The sequence below is a fragment of the Bos grunniens genome, chromosome 4 (genome assembly GCF_055505025.1).
Source record: "Bos grunniens cultivar Pamir isolate PY7600 chromosome 4, Bosgru_T2T1.0, whole genome shotgun sequence".
Classification (NCBI taxonomy): Eukaryota; Metazoa; Chordata; class Mammalia; order Artiodactyla; family Bovidae; genus Bos; species Bos grunniens.
In genome coordinates this window covers 60,725,001-60,748,397 of record NC_141168.1, presented here as the reverse complement: position 1 = coordinate 60,748,397, position 23,397 = coordinate 60,725,001, and the positions used below count along the sequence as shown (strand labels likewise).

General features: G+C 39.7%; 1 long non-coding RNA gene across 2 annotated transcripts in view; it reads right to left on the bottom strand.

Moving 5' to 3' along the window:
* The window catches only part of LOC147374241 (uncharacterized), a 43,872-nt gene extending 23,344 nt beyond the window's left edge, over positions 1–20,528 (bottom strand). Inside the window, exons 1-3 of one of the 2 annotated variants that reach the window (XR_015163223.1) lie at positions 20,426–20,528; positions 19,512–19,576; positions 17,144–17,617 (exon numbers count right to left, since the gene is read on the bottom strand). This is a non-coding gene — a long non-coding RNA (uncharacterized LOC147374241). Of the gene's footprint in view, positions 1–17,143; positions 17,618–19,511; positions 19,577–20,425 lie in introns of those variants that run through there. The other variant, XR_015163224.1, reaches the window with a different exon arrangement.
* Positions 20,529–23,397: the final 2,869 nt, after the last annotated feature.

The window sequence follows — 23,397 nt, the reverse complement described above, 5'->3', positions numbered from 1 at the left end:
TAATATGGAAAATGATCGGTCTAAAATGAGTTAACTGCTCAGCATAATCCAGTACCACTCCTGGAAACGTATTCCAAATGAGTGCCATCATTTGCACCAAAAAGTGAGAGAATGCACTTTAGCTCATATGCAGATACAGACCATAGAAGTCTACAAGCCTATAAAACTACCCCTCCCAAAAAAATAAAGTATTAACCATGTATGGACAAAATAAACAAAAATATGTTGACATTCACTCTTGCCATCTCTTGTTTGACCACTTCCAATTTGCCTTGATTCATGGACCTGACATTCTAGGTTCCTATGCAATATTGCTCTTTACAGCATCGGACCTTGCTTCTATCACCAGTCACATCCACAGCTGGGTATTCTTTTTGCTTTGGCTCCATCCCTTCATTCTTTCTGGAGTTATTTCTCCACTGATCTCCAGTAGCAAATTGGGCACCTACTGACCATAATATTGTTTATGGTAGTCAAGTGACTCACTCAGTCTCCATCCACATCAGCAAACTCAATAAGAATGTCTGTTTTTCTTAACATTTGAATAGAAAATCAGACATATTTCAGTAGCCAAAATACTGGTCTCCTTTGGGTCTCAAGAGCCACCATTAAAAGTGACACTAATTGGTGTCATCGCTGACAGCACAGAGTGATGGGTGCAGGCTCTGCAAAAGAAGCACAGTTCATCTCTGGGAGTGCATGCCAGCTTACTCATGGACTGGGAAATTCAGGTAACCCCTGGGTGAGCCTGCCCTTGTCATTCATACTCTGTGAAGACAAAGGATGACAGGACTTTTGATCCAGCATTTCCTCCAAACACTGTTTACTCGCTGCCTCTGTGCACAGTGCCTCCCTTCCCAAGCTGAACTGAGGAGTAGGAACTGAAAGGCAATGAAAGCCTGGCTCTGATCAGTGATGCATGCGTGGCAGATGCTGAGAGGCCCAGGGCAGTACTCAGCTGTATGTAGGTGTTATGAGAGGAGCTGAAGACTGTGATGATGATGAAACCTGTACAACAGAATGCTTCAACCCAAAGAAGCACCGCACACCTGAGTAACAGGAATCTTCTTGGGTTCCACTGTTGTTCACTTATGGTGTACATGGAAAACTCATTCTATTGCTAATTCTGGGTTTTGTCTTTACTTTTTATTTAGTTAGTTAGTTAGTTGTGGCTATGCCAGGCCTTCGTTGTTGCTTGGGCTTTCCTCTAGTTGCAGCAAGTGGGGGTTACTCGTGCACGGGCTTCTCATTGTGGGGGCTTCTCTTATTGTACGGCACGGGCTCTGGGGCACCCAGGCTTCAGTAGTTGTGGCATGTGGGCTCATGAGTTGCAGCTCCTGGGCTCTGGAGCACAGGCTCAGTAGTTATGCTGCATGGGCTTAGTTGTTCCACAGCATGTGAAGTCTCTCTGGACCAGGGATAGAATCCATGTCTCCTGCATTGGCAGGCAGATTCTTTACCACTGCTGCTGCTACTGCTAAGTCGCTTCAGTCGTGTCTGACTCTGTGCGACCCCATGGACTACAGCCTACCAGGCTCCTCCATCCATAGGATTTTCCAGGCAAGAGTACTGGAGTGGGGTGCCATGAAGCCCTAATTCTGTTTTATTTATATCCTTCATTCTGTTCTTACATAGCATCTGGATTCTTCCTAATATAGTCCTCTTATTCCATACCTATGTAACTGCTGTTGAACTGTAATAGTATATCAGAAAATCTGCATTATAAACCCAAATGTACATAGACTTTATATTTCCTATTGGTAAGAAGAAAAAAAAACCTTTCCTGTTAGGGCATGATCCAGAATGTTCATCTTGAAACAATTTATATACAGATAATTAAGATAGCCAAAGAAATGCCCTCTAAAAAGCCATCCATGTACAAATCACAGATTTTTGAATTAGGGAAAAGAAAGGAGAATAATTTCAAATCAAATATTGAGCAGTTACTGAAAAAAAATAAAGATGCATAAAAGGATCCATCAGTTCAGTTCGGTTTAGTCGCCCAGTCACGTCTGACTCTTTGTGACCCATGGACTGTGGCACGCCAGGCTTCCCTGTCCATCACCAACTCCTGGAGCATACTCAAACTCATGGCATCAGTGATGCCATCCAACTGTCTCATCCTCTGTCGTCCCTCTCTCCTCCCACATTCAATCTTTCCCATCATCAGGGTCTTTTCCAATGAGTCAGTTCTTCACCTCAGGTGGCCAAAATATTGGAATTTCAGCTTCAACATCAGTGCTTCCAAGAAGGGATCCATAATGAATGAATAAATATAGGATACCTTAAAGAGAAAGAGTGCAAATCTGCATATGTACTCCTTTGTTTTATCTTGAGCCATAGAATAGCATAGATTTTACAAGTCATTTTAGAAGTCATTCTGTTCATCATAATGCCTCTCTGTATAAGATGGCATATGAGGGGAATGAGGTTCTATTAATAATACTAGTATTATCATATGTTTCCCATGTACTGCACAAGTTTTGGAAAGTTGGAACTTATGTCCCCAATAGCAAAATCATACCATAATGAGGGGTATGGGAGTGGGGATAACAGAACAAGGTCTACTTCTCCAAAAATAACAGCCATTTAACCAAATTTGGAGGAGAATTTCATTTTTAGATCGTCAGGTATAGGTTCATGCAGAATCCAAAGTTGCAGAAAGAAGGTCATATTGAATCTATATTTCTTGAACTCACCCACTCAGAGTCCATTCAGAGTAGAAGTTATACCAACATATGAGACCATCATCCAGGTAAAATAAAGTAACTCTACAGTCAGGAATGCCTCAGAGCACCAAACTAATGATAAAAAAGACACACAGTGGAATTGTATATTGAAAATAGTCATCAAAAAATGAAAAACGATTGGAAAGAAATATATCTGACACTCAACATGTGTGAAGAATAAAAATGACTTTTCAACTATAGTTAACAGCATAGCTGGATTCGAAATTTCATATTACTCAGTTATAGATGAAAATTAATAGTATTATATTACTTTAGCATAGCAGCATCCAAAACAAAGAGAGCTGGCATTCTCTATGAACTTCTTGGGCAAAAATGAGGAAAATGTAGAAAGTGAGCTGGTAAGTACCTTTTACTAAATTCTTCTTTGGTATCCCGAACATCCCCTTATACATCATTTAGTAGATCCTTGCTGAGTCCTTAGAGGGGCATAAAAATCTCTACAAAGCAAGCTAAAGTGATTTCCCTCAGGCAAGGAAAATTACAGATTCTAAGGTTCCAGTCAAATCTTAGTGATCAGAATTCAACCTCTCATTTTTCCGATGGAAAAATTTAGGTCTAAAGTGGTAAAGGATTCCCCCCAAGGAAAATTCAGTCAGTCAACTAGAAACGGCCAGTCTCTTCAAGGAGTCAGAGTTTCCTTTGCTGTCACTCTGTGTCAGGACTCTGCAAGACGCTGCCAAAGACGAAGGTAGTATCCTTGCCTTCATGCAGGTGACAGAATGTCACTTGCAGAGTGTAGAATATTTAAAATAGCTCCTATAGATTGAATTGTGCCCCTTCAAATTTCATATGCCTAAGTCCCAATGTAAGTCAGTTAAGTCAATGTAAGTCAATGTAAGGCCATTAAGGTTAAATAAGGTCATAAGGGTGGGACTGTGACCTTTTGAAAAAAAGACCGATCCCTGCCCCCTCTCTCTTCCTGTCATGTGACAATACAGCAGACTGTCTGCAAACTAGGAAGAGAGAACTTACTAGAAACCGAATCCTGCCAGGACCTCAATCTTGGACTTGCCAGCCTTCAGAACTTTGAGGGGAAAAATGCTTTGTTTAAGCCACCTAGTCTATGGTATTTGTAGTGGCAGCCCAAAGTGACAAAGCCAACAGAGACAACAATGTGTAGTGAAAGAGAGTGGATAGCACTCCTCAAAGGGGGATGCATTATAACCAGAGAGCCTTATATAGACAAGGTGGTGTGCCTTCAAAATACAAGTAAGGAGAGCTTTGGGAAACTTGTAGGCAAGATGATATATTCATGAAAAATTAAGCAAAGAAGATCAAAGAAAGAAGGTGCTGGCAGTTCCCCCTTCTACCTGGATGGCCTTAGTTGGGCAAGGAAGGAGATCTGTTATTAGGACTCCCAGTTCTACCGTGTCTGTGACCAGGGTGGGATACTGGAGGAGAGATCGAGAGTTGTAAAGAGACAAGTTTATTAAGTTTTATCTGACCTAGAAGCCAATTTTAATAGAAACCTACATTCTAAGGTTGGGGAGTAGTCCTTTTTTTTTTTTTTTTTTTTTGTAATTTTGAGTCCTTTTTTATTTCATGATAAAAGGAGACCAAGAGAAGGGGCAGGGTTTTATAGAAAAACTAAACAGAATTGTATATATCTAGCCAGACTTTTCTATTTCCGAATACAGAAATAAATTACTTTCTACAAGCATTGAAGAAGAGACCACATGAAAGATTAAAAAAAAAAACCCAAACTCAGAAACATAGAATGAGGATTATAATTAGCATAGTGATCTCTGAAATGGCACCCCACTCCAGTACTCTTGCCTGGAAAATCCCATGGATGGAGGAGCCTGGTAGGCTGCAGTCCATGGGGTCGCTAGGAGTCGGACACAACTGAGAGACTTCACTTTCACTTTTCACTTTCATGCATTGGAGAAGGAAATGGCAACCCACTCCAGTGTTCTTGCCTGGAGAATCCCAGGGACGGCGGAGCCTGGTGGGCTCCCGCTATGGGATCGCACAGAGTCGGACACGACTAAAGTGACTTAGCAACAGCAGCAGCAGCAGCAGCAGTGATCTCTGAAAATATGTCACAGGGGGTCTGTTAGGACAGAGGCCTTCCTGAGGAGCTAACATTTAAGCTAAAAGATGGTTAGGAGTTAACCCTTTGAAAGAACAGTGGAGAGTGATAAGAACGGCTCAGTCGGAGGGCGTTCTACAAATGTGCACTGTTTGGGCACATGTGCAGAGTTCCTGAGATGAAGCAAAACATGGTGCGTTAAGGCATAAAATAATCAGAGTGGCACGTATGAAAGAGGGGAGGGAAAAGACAGGAGGGCAACAGTACAGAAAGGGTCCAGGTGGCAGATCTTACAAACTGAATTAAGGATCTTGACTTTATATCAGGACAAGAGGAAATCATGAAAGCATTTTAAGTATGAAATGTAAATTATGAAGTTTTATAATATTTCTGTAAATAAAGAATGTAAAAAGGTTTAATAGGAACATGATTACAACCAGGAAGACAAGTTAAGAGCTGTCACAGAACTCCAGGTCAGAGAGGACAAAGGGAGGTGTCAGTGGGGATCTGAAGAATGTAACAGTTCATGTGTTAACTCCATACTTGACATTTCCTTCCTAAACAGGCAAATCATGGCGTCTTCTAAAGCAAAACATATTCAAAGCCCTACTGATGATTTTCAGTCTTTCCAGTCTCAATAAAAGACACATGCTGCTAGATATGGAGGTCAGAAACCTTGGAGATATAACGGATGCTTCTATTTTTTCCTATTTTGCCTCCCCACAACCGCCCACCCCCCATATTCAGTCTTCTCTGCTCTGTTCACAAATTTCATTAATTCTGCCTTCAAATTTGGTTTCTGATTTTCTTGATTAAGGTTGGAAACAGATTCAGAGAAGACTTACAGGCAAGAAGTCAACTGGGGATGGCTCAGGACAAATTTGTAGGAGAATAGGGAAGCAGAATGGATAAAAGTAGAGGCTGAACTGAAAGTGCAGCTGCATAGAGGGCTCAGACAATTCCACGGGAAACTCAGAATGGCCTTTCAGAGTTATCCCAATTTAAAGCAAGAACCTTATCCTCCCCGCTCACTGACCAGATACTGGATGTTCACTAACTCAGAGGCATGATCTTGAGTGAGGCATTTCTGTTGGGCAAAGGACAAGTCCTGGAGATCGACTAAGCTCTAAGCTGTCAGCAGCCAATACTTGTAGCACTGGGAGAGCACCTCAGTCCTGGAAGGGGCATCTGGGTGCCACGGCACAGAGTACTCCATATCAAAGCGATTTAGTTCCTTCTTTACTGCTCCCAGCATTATTACAAGTAACGATGGTGACCTTGACCTCTTTCACCTTGACAGTGTGTTAGCTCTGAACTGGATTTCCCTGTCCTTACTCCTGATACCCTCAAATCCACTCTCTACCAAATAACCAGAAATATCTTTTTGAAATGTGAAGCTGATTATGTCACTCCCCAATTTTCAATGACTTTCCACTGCAATGAAAATAAAAAACCAACTCCTAATCCTGCTTGGGTCTACTACTTTCTGAGCCTTTGTGTCTCAGTCAATTCAGGCTGCTCTAACAGAACTTGTAGAGTGAATGGCTGATAAACAACAGACATGTATTTCTCACAGTTCTGGAGGATGGGAAGTTTAAGATCAAAGTGCTGGCAGATGTAGTCTCTAGGAGAGCACACTTACTGGTTCATGGATTATCATCTTTTCACTGTGTCCTCACAGTGTAAAAGCAGCAAGGAAGTTCTCTGGGGTCTCTTCTATAAGAGCACTAATCCCATTTATGAAGGCCTATTCTCAAGAACTAACCATCGCCCCCAAATCTTACTTCCAAATACCAGCATATTGGGGTTAGGATTTTAACATTCGAATTTGGGAGGACACATTTAATCACGGCTTCCCAGAAGGTGCTAGTGGTAAAGAACCTGCCTGCCAATGCAGGAGACATAAGAGACACAGGTTCAATCCTTGGATTGGGAAGATCCCCTGGAGGAGGGCATGGCAACCCACTCCAGTATTCTTGCCTGGAGAATTGCATGGACAGAAGAGCCTGGCAGGCTACAATCCATTGAGTCACAGAGAGTCAGACATGACTAGTATGCATGCAAACTATAACACTTTAACCATTTATCTCAAGTCAGTTCTTCAAATCATGTTTTTTCTCTCTTCAGAACCTTCACACAGCTCTCTACCACCACTCTAGCACCCTCTGATATTTGATACACCAATTCTTGCATGATTGGGTCCTTCTCACTTTCCATGCCTCATCCTGAATATCACCTTCTCAGGGAGGTCTTAACTAATTATTCTTTTTAAATTAGGTTCCTCTTCCCTTATTCTCTAACACAGCATCTTATACTATAGCAATTTGCAAGTGTGCATTTGTGTATTTATTTATTTTTCCTTCACACTGCATTATCAGGACTGTGAGGTCAGGACCACGAAGACTTACTCATCTTTGGATCCAGAACCTAGCACAGTACTTGACACTTCAGTACCTTCTGAGTGAATGAACAAGCCAATGAATGAATAACACATCAAGATATTTGGGAAATGAAATCAACAGAATTCCGCCAGATGGCATGGTGGATTGAGTGTGATGATTTAGGGAGCATGACACCTACAATCCTATATCATACATTAGGGTGTCACCTTTTGAGATGCTTCATAAAGAGAAGTGGCTTGAGGGGAGTAGAAAGAACCTCATCTAAGCCTGATTCTTAGTGATTAATAAATATATACCTTATCCCCTACAATTCTGAGAACAAGAGATGTGCCAGACATGCCTCTTTATACCTTAAAGCCAACTTCTCTCTTAATAGGCAACTCCCATAACTTTTGGTATCAGCAAATACCAATCCACCCCCTTTGCTGCTTGCTTTCTTTCTCTGCATTTTACAGTTCTTGAGAACTCCTCAACCTCTGAAAGAAAGTAAAGTGAAAGCGTTATTTGCTTAATCATATCTGACTCTTTGTGACTCCACGGACTCTAGCCCATCAGGCTCCTCTGTCCATAGGATTTCCCAGGCAAGAATAGTGGAGTGGGTTACCATTTCCTCCTCCAGGGAACTTCCCGACACAGGGATTGAACCTGGGTCTCCTACATTGCAGGCAAATTCTTTACCATCTGAGTCACGAGGGAAGCCCCTTCAGCCTCTACCACATATACACACCAAACTATGGCTGCTCTTAAGGAAGAAGCATGAGAATAAGAAATACAGAATTAGAAAGAGAATGAAGGAAGCTGAATATGGAAAGGGACAAATAAAAGAGAAGTGCTGCCTAGGAGGAAAATAAATCCTTGCCCCATGAAAAGCAAAAGACGAAGACCCAAATCTAATCTGAGAGTGTAGACCACATGGAAAACAGTCAATGGCTTTACCATTATTATCTTTGACCTTCAGTGGATGCTAATCTGCAGGCATGTATTCTAAGGGAAACACAAATAAAAAACATAGCCATCTCTGCAGTATTGGAATTCCGGCATTCTCTCATGTTTCAGCTTTTCATTGGTTCCAAATACTTGCATTTAATTTCATATCACAAAGCTATAGCAGGCTTTGTACAAAGGACATCTGTGTTTATGTCAGCTTCCAACTAACCTTGCTGTGACATTATGGATAATCCCAAATGGTGATAAAACTAAAATCACATCTAAATGGTTTTCATTATTACATACATTTGGGGCTGTGGATTTGCCTTTCCTAAGTATATATTACAGAAGTTATCTGTGATTCAGTAGTGGTAATAGTGACCTTCACAAGTTAGAACAATAAGCTTCCTCATGTATGAGGAAGCGTCACAGAGACTTGCTTATTTGGTGGTATAGCCAGCACCCACAGTTTCCAGCCCCCTGTTCATCAGACTCAGTGGTACAGCCAAAACTGCAGGCATGGATTTTTTTTCATGACCCAACAGTTTCCAAACTTAGACTTGCAATGCTGTTTGTCGCTGGCCTTTTTGACATGACCCCACAAAATGACTTTAACCATTGTTTAGAAAAAATTTTAAACCCCTTCAGATAACTGGAGCACATTTCAGGAAACAATAGTACAGCTGAAAATTAGAAATGTTGTGGTTATTGTTCATTTAGCGCCATCAATTTGTTCTTAGCTCTTCTTCTTCCTGCTCTGTCACTGGTCCAACGGACCAAGGTACTTGAGATCCTTTGTGGCTGAGCTTAAGTAAGGTGTGGCCACTGGGCAACGTCAGAAGGAAAACATGTTGGGAGGAGAGAGAAGTCATAGTTTTTCTACCCTTATGGTCTATGCTTTAGGCTATATTTCTACCAGTTACATTCCTCCAATACTGCAATTAATATTAATTGATCCCTTCTCCAAAGCTCCAACTCTCGGTAGGCTCAAATACTATTTCTCTTCAAGCCTGGGGCCTCAAATGATATCTCTTGTTGCTAGTTTCTGAGTGCCTCAATATCGCTTATTTATTTCCTTAAAACCACTCATCCTGGACCTGCTGCTGCTGCTGCTACTAAGTCGCGTCAGTCATGTCCGACTCTGTGCAACCCCATAGACGGCAGCCCACCAGGCTCCCCCATCCCTGGGATTCTCCAGGCAAGAACACTGGAGTGGGTTGCCATTTCCTTCTCCAATGCATGAAAGTGAAAAGTGAAAGTGAAGTCGCTCAGTCATGCCCGACTCTTAGCGACCCCATTGGACTGCGGCCTACCAGGCTTCTCCACCCATGGGATTTTCCAGGCAAGAGTACTGGAGTGGGGTGCATCCTGGACCTAAAGATTATCATACTGAGTGAAGTCAGATAGAGAAGGAGAAATATCGTATGACATCCTTTATATGAGTTATCTAAAAAGAAATGATACAAATGAACTCATTTACAAACAGAAACAGACCCACAAACTTAAAGAACAAATTTATGGTTGCCGGCAGGTAAGGATGGGGCAAATGGATAGTTAGGGAGTTTGGGATGGGATGGACATGTGCACACTGCTGTATTAATATTTTAAATGGATAAACAAGGACCTACTATATAGCAGATGAAACTCTGTTCAATTTTATGTGACAGTCTAGATGGGAGGGGAGTCTGGGGGAGAAGGGATGCATCTGTACATACAGCTGAATCCTTTGGCTGTCCACCTGAAACTCTCACAACGTTGTTAATCAGCTATACTCTAATATAAAATGAAAGGATTTTTTTAATTAAAAAAAACACCAACAGGAAATGGTTTTATATTTACTTGGGGGAGGAGGGGTTATTGTTTGTGCTTTTTATCATAAAGAGTAACAATAGTAGGGCTATGATGACCCGTTTAGGGGAGGAGGAAAAAACAGAGAAAACCAAATTCAGACGCTTGAGAAAATGTCACCTCTCTCCCCAATCCCAGATTTCTGAAGTAGTCAAAGTTCACCTCAGAAATACCACTCATCTAGCAGTAGTATTAATTAGATACAAAATGGTGATGTTATCAGAAAGCACCAGAACCTTGTCTGAAAAATTGCTACATTACCAGCAAGTCCCTGACAGCTCAATTCGATGTTAAGGTGTTTTCGCCCAAACAATGGCTTAATCACACCATTACAAGCAAAGCTACCAAAAGAACTGATAAGGCTTATAGCACGCTATCCCTTATCTCTGGCAGCAGCATATAGGTCAGCCCATGAGAGGGTGACTCCCAGGAGTGTATATCACAAATCCATGCTTAGAAAAACTTCTGGCTTCAGCAGTTCCTGCACTTCCCAGTGATCACACTTCCTCAGAGACTGGGAGAAACAACACTGACATTTTGTGTAAGAGTGCAGGGGGATTTATAACCAGTATTGCCACCACTATGTCATCTTCCAGAAACCACAACTCATGGGACTCCCTATAGGTTCACATTTAATTTAATCAAAATTTAAAACCATCTTTCTTGCTGCTGTGTGGATTAAGGATTACAGGAGTGCGGCTGTGCCTGGAAGCAGGCAGATGAATTGGGCAACTTTTGTAGAAGTTTGGGAGAAAGATGATGGTAATTGGTAATAGGGTAATGGAAAAAAACGGGGGAGAAAACCAAGGGTTTTGGAGTGGTTTTTTTTTTGGCCCTGTGGCACGCAGGATCTTAGTTTCCTTGGCAGTCATCGAACCCATGCTCTCTGAAGTGGAAGCATGGAGTCCTAACCACATGAAGTTTTAAAATGTCATATTTAAATAACAAAATAAGAAAAAATTTCCTAAATTTTCCTATTAGTTGTTAAGAAAGAGATTTTTATTTCCCCTAAAATCAAACCAATTGAAGATGAACAACTGAATTGTAAGAATGTTATGTAGCAAAAGGAACAAGCTTAAATTATTTTTCCAAGAATAACAAAGGAGCTGTCATGCACTGAGAATGTTTCTCAGTCAAAACCTTAAGTAGTAGACAAGGCGTCTAACTCTCTGCCATTCAAATCCTTCTACCTCCTTTCCCTCCTTGCCTTTGTATTTTGGCTCATACTCCTCCCTTTATCTGGAACACCATTGTCCAATAACTCTACATTTTGAGATTATAGCTATTCTTCAGATGCCATTCATTGGAAAAATCTTTTCAGTCTTTGCCAAACAGAATTAATCTTCTCCTGTAAACCTGGGGAGGCTGTTTCACCTTCTATATAACATTTATCACATCCTGCCCTCTATCTGGGCATGAGGACCTCTGATAAGTTCTGTGAGGACAGGAATCATGTCTTATTCATTGCACACTGCCCTGAAAATAGTATCAGTTGAGTTCAGTTGAGTTCAGTCACTCAGTTGTGTCCAACTCTTTGCAACCCCATGGACTGAAGCACACCAGGCTTCCCTGTCCATCACCAACTCCCAGAGCTTACTCAAACTCATGTCTATAGGGTCAGTGATGCCATCCAACCATCTCATCCTCTGTCATCCTCTTCTCCTCCCACCTTCAATCTATCCCAGCGTCAGGATCTTTTCCAATGAGTCAGTTCTTCACATCTGGTGGCCAAAGTATTGGAGCTTCAACTTCAGCATCAGTCCTTCCAGTGAATATTTGGGACTGATCTCCTTTAGGATGGACTGGTTGGATCTCCTTGCAGTCCAAGAGACTATCAAGAGTCTTCTCCAACACCACAGTTCAAAAGCATCCATTCTTTGGTGATTCCCAACAAATTGTCACTTTGAAAAATGTACTAAAGTTTTCAAACATCCTGTCCCACCATGATATGCATTCAGTTCATTTCAGTCACTCAGTCGTGTCCAACTCTTTGCGACCCCATGAATCGCAGCACACAAGGCCTCCCTGTCCATCACCAACTCCCGGAGGTCACTCAGACTCACGTCCATCGAGTCAGTGATGCCATCCAGCCATCTCATCCTCTGTCGTCCCCTTCTCCTCCTGCCCCCAATCCCTCCCAGCATCAGAGTCTTTTCCAATGAGTCAACTCTTCGCATGAGGTGGGCAAAGTACTGCAGTTTTAGCTTTAGCATCATTCCTTCCAAAGAAATCCCAGGACTGATCTCCTTTAGAATGGACTGGTTGGATGTCCTTGCAGTCCAAGGGACTCTCAAGAGTCTTCTCCAACACCACAGTTCAAAAGCATCAATTCTTCGGCGCTCAGCCTTCTTCACAGTCCAACTCTCACATCCATACATGACCACAGGAAAAACCATAGGCTTGACTAGATGGACCTTTGTTGGCAAAGTAATGTCTCTGCTTTTGAATGTGCTATCTAGGTTGGTCATAACTTTCCTTCCAAGGAGTAAGCGTCTTTTAATTTCATGGCTGCAGTCACCATCTGTAGTGATTTTGGAGCCCCCAAAAATAAAGTCTGACACTGTTTCCACAGTTTCCCCATCTATTTCCCATGAAGTGATGGGACCGGATGCCATGATCTTCGTTTTCTGAATGTTGAGTTTTAAGCCAACTTTTTCACTCTCCTCTTTCACTTTCATCAAGAGGCTTTTGAGTTCCTCTTCACTTTCTGCCATAAGGGTGGTGTCATCTGCATATCTGAGGTTATTGATGTTTCTCCTGGTATAATGATATGCATTAGGACTGAAGAATAAAGGACAGACCACATTACTAACTAAGCTTTTTCATAGTATGCGATTGCTGTAGAGATGGAAAGGGAGGTCAAAAGCTAAACCTGTGTCTTGTAAGTTTGGTGGTCGTGGTGGTTTAGTTGTTCAGTCGTGTCCAACTCTTTTGACTCCATGGACTGATAGCCCACAGGCTCCTCTGTCCATGGAATTTTTCCAAGCAAGAATACTGGAGTGGGTTGGGTTGCCATTTTCTCCTCCAGGATATCTTCCCCACCCAGAGACTGAATACTCATCTCCTATGGCTCCTGCATCACAGGTGGATTCTTTACTGCTGAGCCACCAGAAAAGCTGAATGATGCCCGAAGAGGCTAAAACTTTGCTCTTATGGCTGACATCCACAGATAACAATCACCCAAGGTGATTTTTAAATGCTCTGTACCTCTGTTTGACTTTGTGATTAAATAAAGTTTTCTTTATAAAAGGATCAATTTGAATAGTTTTACATCTAAGCAAGGCTGATTTATGGGAAAAGCAATAAGCACGTGCATTGTTTGGTATGCTTAGAAAAATATCAAGATGCACTTACCACCTCTAAATACAAAGCATTATTCAAGCTTCTTTAAGGTGAAAAGTATCCTTTAAAACTTAATACTTAAGAAACTCCACAGATGGAGTTAAATAACAGTTATTCATATGCTAGTTGAATTTGTATAATGAGATTGCCTCCACCCTGACAGCCAATAAAAAATGGCAGCCCTGGAAGAAGAACAGGTTTGAAGTCAGAGGGAGGAGGAAAAACTGTAACAAATTAAACTGCTTTATGAGCACAGATCTGATGGGTGTCTCAGCTGACCCTGAACAGTAGGGTAGGAATCAGGAATGGGAAGAGGGATATGCCAGAGATCACATAAGGAAACAAAAGAGAAGATATGTGGGTGCAAAGGAAACTTCTAAAACCTACCACGGAGTGTCCTGAGACAACAGTCAGGTAGGCTGAGTTTATGTGATACCAAGCAAATCCTTTGGCTTCACTCATGTAATTATGTTGGAGTGGAGGATAAAATCAACACTACTGTCTGACATTTTAACTGTCAGACTCCCTGATTCACATTAAGAAATTTCTGTAAGGTAATTCAGAGGCAATGTCTACATGACGGGAAAGAATTAGAAAATATATATTTAAAGACATCCATAACAAATGTCTAGATGACCAGTTAAAATTAAAACAAAAATATAGAATAAAGATTTGGTATCACCCCCCAAAATATTAAGATAAACTTCCTTCCTAATCATTTTGATTCAAATATTTGAAACCCTGCAGTGATCCAGAAACTGGATTAAAAATAAAAAATAAATGAGATATCTTTGTTAGCTTCAAATAGCTTGCAGTCTAGGAAGGGAGACAGACTCAGAGATAATTCAATAAAATTGGAAAGAATTGACTGGACACAATAGAAGAAGTGGTGATTCATGCAGAACAAACAGTGGAATGAGCCGTCTGGGGAACCACTTTAGTTCTGCCTAAACTATGAAGCAGCCAAAAATGAAGCTTTTGCCCTATAGGGGATAGAACTTGGACATCTTTCTCTGCCATACTGGGAAATTTAGGGGTTCTTTTTTAAGGAATGGAAATACATAGAAGAGTTTTAGGCAGGGCAGTGAAATGGTTAGATGTAAGGTGATATGTTATGTAGTTGGATGTGAGCATATTGGGGAGTTGAAATGAGACTAGGCAGCTTTAGCCGTAGTTAAATAATAAGTAAGAATCAAAAAGCACAGAGCAAAATACCAATAATGTTCTGGTTCTTGGGAAGGTGGCATGTTCACTGATGTTTTCTATATTATTACACACAGTAAACATGCATACATAACATACTTTTCAATATTAAATATTTAGTTTAATAGACAATTAAGCAGAGTAGTTACAGATTCAAGGAGATAGAGGAGATAGAGGAGTTGCAGATTCAAGGATATTCAGATGTTGAAAACTGATCAGATGTAGGTTAAAAAGTAGAAAAATCTAGACTGAGGATTGTTCCCTATTTTTATGCATGTCATGCTCCAAATTGAGGAGGGAAATGGGAACTGCAATCCAACCTGAGCTTTCCTATGAATAGAATCTGTGTATGCACAGAGGAATGTCAACACTTTCTGCTTTTCACAAAAGCACAGCAAAGTTTTCCTGTCTCAAGCAACTGGATAAATGGTGATATCATTAACACTAGAAGAGTCACCATTGCTGGGTAGTGCTGGGGAAAAAGAAGAAAATGGTGATACTAGTTTCAGGTTGTGTGTGACACCCAAGTGAAGATGTCCACCAGGACTGTGTATCTATGATTCTCCACCTCTCAGGTGGAGAGGTCAAAGCTGGATACAGAGGTCAATGGCACATGTGCAAGAGAGAGGCGAGCAATTATAAAACTAAGTAGCACTTAATCGATAGGGACAGCAAAGAGGAGCCGGAGAGAAATAATATTTGAACCTATTGCTCTAACCAGAGATTTAATATTCCCTAATAGTTTGTTTCAGTGACATCCCATTGCACTTAAAATTTTCCTGAAAACTTAACGCTTTTTTCCTGCAAATAACACATTCTGTCCCCTAAAGCCCCAGCAAGCCCATTTCTCATCAACATTAAAGCTTTTAACTATGTCCTTATCACTTCTTGAAAAAGAACTGATTGCTGTCATTGGCTTATACTTTTCAAGATGGATTCTGTAAAAGGTATTTCATCTTATGTATTACCTTAGTCAACCAAAGATGTATTGCCTCATGTTTCAAGATACATTCAATTCAAAGCTGAAATTTCAGCCTCGTCCCCTAATGCTTTGTCCTTTTGCCCCTGTAGAAAATAGAATTTTTATATAATAATTTCAGTAACCTTTTTTTGCTGTTCAAATGGTTTTTAAAGTAACACTGCACTGTAACATCTCATTAGTGAAAAGGAAGAAGTCTGAAGTGGATTTCTGAAGAAATCTGAAATGCTTTCACTCATATGTTGTCCATAAAGGTCTTAATGGGTGAGTTCTCAACTAAATTCACAGGATTATCTGATTAGCTTAGTGTTGACTATTATCAACTCCACTTCTGTTTTGAGGGAGAGAGGCCAGACTTTATGTTAGATCTTAGGAATTCAAAGAAGAATGGGACATTATTCTCACATTTTAACAATTCAACCTAGCAGACTACCAAAAGCAAAATATCCCAAATTATCAGTTGACATTTTCTCCAGTTCTAGTTATATAAAAAAATGTGTAGAGGTCTCCTTCATAATTAAAATTTTATTTTAATTTTACCAAAAGATATTATTACACAGCCGAATTCATTCCACTATTGCGTCCTTTCTCCCCTAAGTTTTCAATTTTAAAATTTCAAAGTAAAAGAGGCTTCTATGACATTATTTATGATATTTTTAATGTACTCATCACTATTCAAGGTAAATGCCATATGAAAAGAGATAAATTATATGTCTAGGTAGGCTGCAGTTCATAATTCTTGCTCTCTTTAATGTCAGTGAGCCCTGGACAAGTTTTCAGGGACAAACCAGCAGTTAATGTAGATTATGTAGATTCAACCTTAACCATTATTTTATGACCCAGAAACTCCTAGATTTCCAAGCCTGAATTACCAATCAATTTGATATCATTTCTTTTTATTTTATTCACCTGATTATACCCTGCAAAATTAAATGAAAAATCTAAGATAGTATATCATGTCATTTATTCTCTTTGAAACCAATAGGACATGTACCTTGTCCATTCATCCTACAAATAATAATTGAGCACATATATTGTGCCAGACACTACCATAGTTAAGAATGGTATTTACGCTGGTGAATAATACAGTACCTGATTGCTTAGAAAGGTTTATAAACTCTCAAAAAGACTCTTGTTGATTATCTCCTGAAATGATATAGGTGGGGGTGGGGGGAGCGGGGAGGGGCCTGGAAGTCAGATGTATTTCCCAGAATATAAACTATCCTAAGCTTGTTTTAGGAGAGTTACATCACATAAACACCAAAAAAAAAAAAAAGTTACTCAGGAAAAACCCCTTCTGTAGCTCAATTCAAAATGTGCAAAATGGGTTTATTGTATATTTTGATGGTCATCACAATGTGATTCAAAGCCTAGGGAATCCACAATTGATTTGATTGACAAATTCAAAATCAGCAACTACTGGAAACTTGGGTGGTATTAGTGGGTAAACAGAGTATTTTCCCAACAAAAACTGCATCAAATTTAAGTTGTTTCATTATTTCTTTTCCAATTCCCTACAATACGTTTACCATTCCCTTTGGAACTAGAAAGAGAGATACATCTGAGTTTTTCTTCACCCTTCTTCGATCTTCTTTAGATATATTATTGACCTTAGACTTTCAATAACTCCCATAGTATTTCTCTAAGAACTGTTCTTAATCTCAAAATAGCTTCCAAATATACAAGTTATTTTTTGTTCTTTACATGACATTTACATATACATTTAAAATATATATTCTCAAATCTCCTGAGAATCTAGTTTTCTAATTCTTAGAAGATATTTCCCTTAATTGTTTAAAATAATTCCCCTTCCTGCACAAACACATACACACACACACACAATTTACATTATCTTCTTTTTCCTCTACCCAGTATTCAAAAGACTGTTTATTTCAGATTGGAAGAAATAAAATAAACCAAGAACATAACTGATTCTACAGACTCTTACTTAAATAAAATATCTGAAATAGGCTCACAATCAGTAACAGTTTCAAGTCCATCTTGTCCTATTCATGATGGATTGTCCCATTCATTAAATCTACCTATAAGCTGACTTCTTTTTGGCAACCATCCTCTATAAGGAGCCAGGCTCAAAAAGGTCATTCTTTTGCATCCTATATCTGGCACACACTGGCTGGAACAAAGCATTAAACCACATTTAGTAACTTTTGGACTGGCCTGCAAAGGAAATAAATATCATGCTAACAAGCATACTACATGAACAAAGGGTTAGTATGAAGACAAAGGTTTGTTGTTTTTTTTTTTTTTTTGTCTTATATAACAAAAGGGGAAACAAGATATCCTGTTATTTTAGGTGCCCAAATTATTGGCATGCTACAAAATTCCACAGTAAAAATTTCATTTATCTGTTTCTTTATTTTCCTAGAAGTACTAAAGATGGATATATATTATTTTATCATTTCCTCATTTTCTCTTTTTAAATAATACGTCCATACTTCACTCTTAGAAATTCTGCTATCATACCCCAAGATAACACTCTAGCCAAAGCTAACTGGAAGAAAATATCCACACTGAGCCAATTATATCATCTCATTTGGATCATCATTTTGAAGTTAGAACTGGGATACCTCAGTCTGTCTCTGTTGAATATTTTAGTTGTGAGATAACTTAAAAAGGATTAGAATGTTTATTTTTCACCTTATGTGAAATGAAGTACAAAAGGTCAGTTAACATTAAGAGAATAAAGTGAGCACAAGAGAATTGTAGAGACTGGAGACTCTGTTGGGTGGAAAACACAGAAGAACGACTGCCTTAAATTCATAGCCTGGCAGGCTCCTCTGTGCATGGGATTCTCCAGGCAAGAATACAGGAGGGGTTTGCCATTTCCTTCTCCAAGGGATCTTCCTGACACAGGATCCAACCCATGTCTCCTGCATTGCAGGTGGATTCTTTACCATCTGAGCCACCAGGGACTGTTCAGTTCAGTTCAGTTCAGTTGCTCAGTCGTGTCCGACTCTTTGCGACCCCATGAATCGCAGCACACCAGGCCTCCCTGTCCATCACCAACTCCCAGAGTTCACCCAAACTCATGTCAGAGATGCCATCCAGCCACCTCATCCTCTGTCGTCCCCTTCTCCTCCTGCCCCAATCCCTCCCAGCATCAGAATCTTTTCCAGTGAGTCAACTCTTCACGTGAGGTGGCCTAAGTATTGGAGTTTCAGCTTTAGCATCAGTCCTTCCAAAGAACACCCAGGACGGATCTCCTTTAGAATGGACTGGTTGGATCTCCTTGCAGTCCAAGAGACTCTCAAGAGTCTTCTCCAACGCCACAGTTCAACAGTATCAATTCTTTGGTGCTCAGCTTTCTTCACAGTTCAACTCTCACATCCATACATGACCATTGGAAAAACCGTAGCCTTGACTAGATGGACCTTTGTTGGCAAAGTAATGTCTCTGCTTTTCAATATGCTATCTAGGTTGGTCATAACTTTCCTTCCAAGGAGTAAGCGTCTTCTAATTTCTTGGCTGCAGTCACCATCTGCAGTGATTTTGGAGCCCAAAAAAATAAAGTCTGATACTGTTTCCACTGTTTCCCCATCTATTTCCCATGAAGTGATGGGACCAGATGCCATGATCTTCGTTTTCTGAATGTTGAGCTTTAGGCCAACTTTTCCACTCTCCTCTTTCACTTTCATCAAGAGGCTCTTTAGTTCCTCTTCACTTTCTGCCATAAGGGTGGTGTCATCTGCATATCTGCGGTTATTGAGATTTCTCCTGGCAATCTTGATTCCAGCTTGTGCTTTTTCCAGCCCAGCATTTCTGTAAGACCACCCAAATCTTCCTTTTGGCTTAACATATTATTAATAGGTTCTATGTTGTATAGTCAAATCAACTTTGATTAAGACATTGATCTTTTAAGTACAGAGGTAAAAGCAAGGTTCCAGGCATTGTCAGAAAATCTGATTGTCTTGTCTTAAAATTAGTATCTAATAGTGCATATGCGGTTGTTCAAAAGAACTGTATGATCTTAGGAAAGTCATGGTAACACTGAATCTATGTTTCTTTACCTTTGAAATAAAGGTAGAAGGACTTCTCCATTTGACAGTAAGACAGATTAGATATCCTGAATAACCTGTTTGAATAAAACAAAATATCAGATAAAATATTTGAATTATTCTTAAATACATCACTGAGATAACAAAGAAGTATAAAGATGTCAAGCCTTAAAAGTAACTTAAAAGTAAAAAGAATCAAGGCTGAGTTTTGACCTGAAAATTTTTATTGAACTTGTGTGACCTTGAGCATCTATTTGACACCTGCTTAGAAAGTAGGGGCTTTCTGACATAAAGGCCAGGGCACCTCAAGATGGGTAATTCAATAAGTGGTCCCTGCTGCACTCACTGTATAAGGGTGAGTGAGACATAAACCCCACCACACAGAATGGAGCAGAAAAGAAACTCATCTGTGCCAAAGAAACTCATCTCTTGGAAGGGAAAGAAATATATGTATTTACCCTAGTAATTCACAACCATAAGCCATTCCTCAACCTCGTTTACAATCTGAGTTCACACTATCTGAATGATCTGAGAAAAATCCTCAAGAGAAAACTTTTAACTTATGGTAGCTCCAGATTGATATCAGCTCCAGGGAACTGGCAGAGTGAATGCAAATCTTACTTTGAGATGTGCTGATCAACTAACTAAACAGAGAATAATTCATAGAGCAAATTAAATACAGTCCTACTTTCTAAATACAAAGCTGATCATCTCACTCTAGTTCTTAAAAATTTCATTGCCTTTTAAAAGTCAAACTGTGTTTGAAAAGTTTACTTCCATTATGTGGATCACACATAATGATCCACCCACAATGTGTTTTGTTCCTACCCCACACATTTGAGTAGTTTAGAGATTTTCACCACAGAAAAGAGCAAATTGCTATACAAGGAAGGAATTTCTACAACAGGCATCCAACAACAACTCACCAAAATGAAAGCTGAGACTGCCTCTGACAGAGCAGGGATCCTCTTGCCATTGGGAAAATAGGCGAAAGTGGTGTTAGAGTGCTGACCAAGATCCTGAAGTAGTTACTACAATTAAATGGGTTCAAGGATAACAGCTGGAACCCAGGTAATTCCCTGGAACATGTTTGTTTTTTTTTTTTTAATAATCATGCTTAGTGATAAAAACTAAGAACTTGACTTAATAAATGGGTAAAGAACTTGAATAGACATTTTCCCAAAGAAGACATTTAAAAGGTCACAGGTATAGAAAAGGTGCTCAATATCACTAATGATCAGGGAATTGCAAGTCAAAAATCACAATAAAATCTCATACCTACTAGGGTGGCAATTATCAAAAAAAAAAAGGAGATAAAGATAAATGCTATAAAGAATATGGAGAAATTAGAACACTTGTATGCTACTGCTGGGAAAGTATTAGCAACACGGGGTAGCCATGATGAATAATAGTGTGGCTGTTCCTCAAAAAATTAAACATTAAACTACCATATGATCCAGCAATCCCACTTCTGGGTAAATTGAAATTAGGATTCTTAAAGATCCTTTTTCCCTAAGTTGGCCAGAGGTGGTTTTTTGTTTTATTTTATTTATTTATTTATTTTTTTTGCATGCATGCACCCAAATAACTAACTCATTCAGAATAAGATATTTTAAAATCTGACACTAATACTACTTTTAGGGTCTAAGAGTTCAGGAAAAAAATGAATAATTACAGAAATCACTTTATTTTCTTTTTGAGTAAAGATCCTGGACAATGAGGAGTGGATTAACTGGAATAGTGTTAGCTAACAAAACTTGCAGCGGTGGTGGAGATGCCCTCAGTCTGTACTGTTCAGTACACCAGCCGTCAGCCACACGAAGCTAGTGAGCACGTCAAATGCGACCACTGAAACTGAGGAACTGAATTTATAACTTTTCATTTCAACTAGTCTTAAATTTAAATAGCCACATGGGGATCCTTGGACAGAGAATCAGAGTTTTTATATTTTTATAATTAAGAATAGTCTTATATATGATAGAGCACCTCAAATAAATGATTAGTTCTTTAACCATGAGCATTAATTACTCTAATATTTACAAATACTCTTGAATTTCACAACCATGACCCATGGTCAGTGGGCTGGATATTGTGTTTGCCCTTTCAAATCAAGTCTCTACCTTTCTCTTCGGTACTCTAGACCCCACAGGCTGACAGGCATGAATTATGTAAATAGACTCATTTGCCCTCTGGTTTCCATTTGAGCTCAGTTACTGTGAATTCCCTACAGATGGAAAAGAAGGAGCAGAGGAAAATTGGGTTACTTCTCTCCCTATTCCCTTCCTGCTGCATAGCTGTGGGTTAGCAATATCCCTCAACCACAAGTCACAGTTCCTTTCAGACAGCCTTCTCCAGATACCTTTCTATCTCCAGGTTCTGGTAATTATCCCACCTTTTTGGCTCCAACAGATAGTGATGACACTCCAACTGTTACTAGCTCTCAGGTACTTACTATGCTGGGTTTCCCTGGTGGCTCAGAGAGTAAAAATCCGCCTGCAATGCAGGAGCCCTAGGGTCAATCCCTGGGTCGGGAAGATACCCTAGGGAAGGGAATGGCATTCCATGGACAGAGGAGCCTGGTGGGCTACAATCCATGGAGTCGCAAAGAGTCGGACACAGCTAAGCGACTAAGCGCACGTGCACACACACACACACTTACTGTGCTATGCCTTGCTCCCCATATGGGCCTTTGTTTATCATTCCCTTTAAGTATCCCATCTGTTTTCTGCTGAAATGCTCACTGATAAAATCAGTCAATATTTTGTTTAACAATACTTTAGAATAAGGTTTAAAACCATATGCTAGCAAATGAATAGATTTCCCTATAGAGCTGAAAGAAGACCTTCATCAAAGGTTTTATTGATCATTTCTATAGATACTTGTCATTATACACACACACATGCACATATACTCACACAGCACAAAGGCACACACACAGAGTTAGGAATAAAATTCAACTCCAAGCTCTAAGGGACAGTGACAATAGTTTTATCGTTAAAAGCGGATATCAAAAAAGTAATTACAAGTATATTCACACAGATCCTAGATTGCAATTTGGTCTGACTCCTGGGAGCAATGTTTTCTAATGCCGGTCTCTTAGAAAAGAAGGTAAAATATTACTGGATTCCCATCAGTTTAGTCAGTTAAGTTACTATTAATCAAAACAGAAAGTGGAAGCAGAATTTAGTGTTATTTGTGAACTAAATACAGAAAAACAAAATGGAAAAACTTGTTGTGTTTTCCCAAAAGGACGAGAACATGTTCTATCCTAAAGAAACTTTAAAAATTCATCTAACTAAAAATGGTCCAAATTCTGTTCTGAGTGGCCCTAGGAAGCTTCTGCAGAGCCTTCCCTAATCTGGTGGAATTCAGCCCTTCACCCACTACCATCATTTCAAAAGGAGCAATTCTGAAGTTAATTTCCATCAGATTTTAATTTGAGCAAGCAAATCACTGATAAAAAATGAAAAAGAAAACTATGAAAGCCACTTCTATTTCAAAACCACCCCTTTACTTTCCATTAATTAACAGGGTCCTAATCCAAGTTAGGTAAGGGATCTCCCCAGTGTCAAATATCTTGCAACTCAAATCAGATCCCCAGAGTATTTGTCCAGTGTTCTTATCATCATATTCATTATTCCATTTGAAACATCATCAATGATTTCCTTTTACATATATGGGTATATGTGTGTGTATTGCATGTATAAACATCTTATGTATCTAATATATACATTGTATATATGTTGTTTTAGTCACTAACTCATGTCTAACTCTTTGTGACCCCACTGGTGGACTGTAGCCCACCAGGCTCCTCTGTCTATGGGGTTATCCAGGCAAGAATACTGAAGTGGGTTGCCATTTCTTCCTCCAGGGCTTCATCTCAACCCAGAGATCGAAC